Source organism: Orbicella faveolata, unplaced genomic scaffold (assembly GCF_042242905.1).
Source record: "Orbicella faveolata isolate gen_17 unplaced genomic scaffold, um_ofav_v1 contig_34, whole genome shotgun sequence".
Lineage (NCBI taxonomy): Eukaryota > Metazoa > Cnidaria > Anthozoa > Scleractinia > Merulinidae > Orbicella > Orbicella faveolata.
In genome coordinates, this window is record NW_028301563.1 from 7,098,326 (window position 1) to 7,101,458 (window position 3,133).

At 39.8% G+C, this 3,133-nt stretch overlaps 1 pseudogene; it reads right to left on the minus strand.

The window, feature by feature from the left end:
* Positions 1-288: 288 nt before the first annotated feature.
* LOC149104462 (uncharacterized) lies at positions 289-2,662 on the minus strand (annotated as a pseudogene).
* Between the last annotated feature and the right edge of the window lie 471 nt (positions 2,663-3,133).

Here is a 3,133-nt window from a genome sequence, read left to right on the forward strand (position 1 = left end):
GAAGGCCGGTTAACAAGAACAAAGTCAGCATTTTCTGAAATTGAGTTGTGTGACTACAGTTTGGTTAAATAGGAATCGAAACTTATCATATATACAGAGTATTTGTTGTCATTATTAGTATTACGAGAAAGCCTAACAATTTCTCCAGGGTCCTGTGCGGGGACACACCGGAACACTTTTGATCGATTTCCTGAAACAGACGTGAAAAGATTCAGGTGAGTTATTGTTAACAGCGCGTAAAGGTCGTAAAACGAAATAATTCAAACGAGTTTGCCTTTCATTTGGGTACGATTTTGTGAGGTTATTAAGACTTAAGACGCATTAAGCAGCGCCTTTTCGTTTGGCCAAATGAAAATTTAAGCGAAATTTTGGCAAACTTTCGCCGAAAGTTCGACAAAATTCGATAGAATTTCGCTTCCAGTGCTTTTGCGCAGAACTGTTGCAGTATAATTCGCAAGACGCACAAACCTGTGACAAACAATTAGGACTACTCTGTGGAGAGGATAACTCCAGGGACCATTCATCTGCTCTGTAAGTACCTGTAAATGATGTAACTATACCAAACGTGTTGTACACTTGTCTATAAGAAAAAAACAAAAACAAAAGAAAAGGAGCGTAATTGTATGCAGTCTCATATATGTTTTGTTTTAGAAAAGAAGTGATAATGACGTCCATTGGATTCAATATTACCCAGAGTCCGGGGGAAAAATTATTTGCCCTTTTTATAAGTGATTTACAATTCATGACAAGCCTAGAGATCGTACTGAACTGATTGGAGCAGTTGACTGTTTACCAGCTTGTTTGAGCTGGGAGTCTCGGGTCTAGCGTGAAACAGCCGCCGTCAGTGGTCGGAGTAGGACTTTACTCTGCATAATATGGCGCTCTCATGAAAACTTTAAGTTTGGATGGTTGATTGCATGTCTGCTCTTTATCAAACTTACTTCAAAAAGTTACTATGTCTCTCCATCAAAATCACTGCCGTATCCCATAACCCACTGCCAATTGTGTTCGACTATATTCACGCGGTTCTGGTCTCCATTAACGGAACTTTGATTAGCATAAGGAGCAACCTACAAATACAAATTTTCTCATTTGGAGGATTGGAGAAAAATTTTGTGGTTTTAGTATCGAAGAACGGCGGATAAAGGTTTACTAAATAAATTAATAATGAACAAATAGTAGTAAGTGAGGGATGATTCGGGCCTTTTTCCAGGACAGCCATTTACATAAGGTAGGCAGCCAGAACACGATGTCGTGACTAAGCATGATAATTTGACGGTACCTCATGCAAATCGCTTCCCCGGAAAAAAAAGGCGCAAACCATACCTTCCCTTCTATTAACATTTGCCCGTATTATCCAATTCGTCTCGATACGGAACAAATAACGTATAAAATGATGAGAACAAAATCACTCGTTATAACTCTGCATATCGTCGTGATGTCCATCAGTATGTCGTGTGGACCTTCTTGCAGTATCTGGCATCCGTCAATATGACAGATGTTTTCCTGGATAATTACAAAATATTTTCACTAAAAATTACTTCTGGATTCATAGACAGGTTCTTCGTAACACGTGTGAACAAATATCACCTGTCAGATCTGATGAATGTGACTGGGTCTGAGTAAAAGAACTCATGGTAACTAGTTTTACGACATAACTGACCTACGCAACTTGATATTCTGTATTGCTAATCACTCGGAAGTTATTATAAAACAAAATTTAGCGTCGTTGCTCTTATTTGAAGAAGGGATTCCGAGCTGCTCGTGAGTCTGAAATCTGTTAGATTATTTTCTTACTCACATTTTTTTTTTTGCTAATCTGTACTCACCAGGATAATTTTACTGATGCCGGGTCACACCAGCTGGTAAATTGAGAATACAGTTAACAGGTTCGTAACTAACAAACACGAGTACAATAGGTCGGCCTGACTGGCCGTCACTGACCACATCAACAGTAGCGTCACCGGCGGATGGAGAACGTCGGTTGACGACCTCGTACACAGACAGTGCGTGTACTTCGTACTCTAGGCGGAACTGTTCCCAGGAGTACAACTGTAGACCGTCTGGACAGGCTGGTTGTTATATCGTGGTTTGGCAAGGGTTTTATCAGTATTCGCGAATATTGTACATCAATATGCATCAGTTGAAGAAATGAAAAAATTGCTACTGATACATCGACAGAAAATACAACAGCCAGTACGTGTAGGTGTGAAAAGGTTGGTGCGAAGACTGAACTCAGTCGGTAGAGCACTGCACAGGTATCGCACGGGTCGTGGAACCGAATTCAGTATAAGCCTGATTTTTTATTTTCAGGCTTTAATTTCCCAGCTTCTCATCTTTTTCCGCAGTTTCCGCTATGGCGCTGGTAAATTCAAACCCTTTAATTCAAAATACAGAGAACTTGTCATCTTGTCAAATGATGCATGTTAAATAATGCCATTATACATCTTACTGTCAGGCAATACTTCCTAAAATCTATCCCTAATCTTCTTCTTGAGGGCAACAACCAAGAAATGTTGTCGTGGGTGTTGCTGTTCTGTGGTGAACCGCAATGTAATCAAGGTACGATTTTTTTAGTCGTCAATTGTCCATTCTTTGACATTTCAGGTCGGCAATAACTTAAGGATCGCTACCTTGTAAAGAAGATAACGTCAATGACCATTGATCTGCTTTGTAAGCGCCGGTAAATGACGTCGCTACACCAAACTTGTTGTGTAGTCGTCTAAAAAAGAAAGAAAAATGCAAAGATGCAAAGCTGAGCGCCATAACAATATATAAACTAGTTACGGAACGCTTTCGAGTGGTATACCGTGGAGTATCCTACGAGTCACTTGTATTTTTTCGGTTTTACAAAAGCCTTTAGGCGAGTGTATATACCAAGTGAAAAGTCGAAAAATCTGAAAAACAATTCACAAGATAGCCCTTGGTGAACTGTTATTAAAATGTATATTTTACCCCGCTCCGATTAATATTTTGGACGTACTGGTTTCGCAGCTCTCCGACCAGGTTTTATGCGTCCGATTCCGCACACAGCTGAGACCCCCTGTGAACTTCTCAAACTCATTAATAATTCGTCAAGTTTAAACAAAGGAAATCATAATCGTGACGGTGTTTGGATGTCTGATCTTTTTTT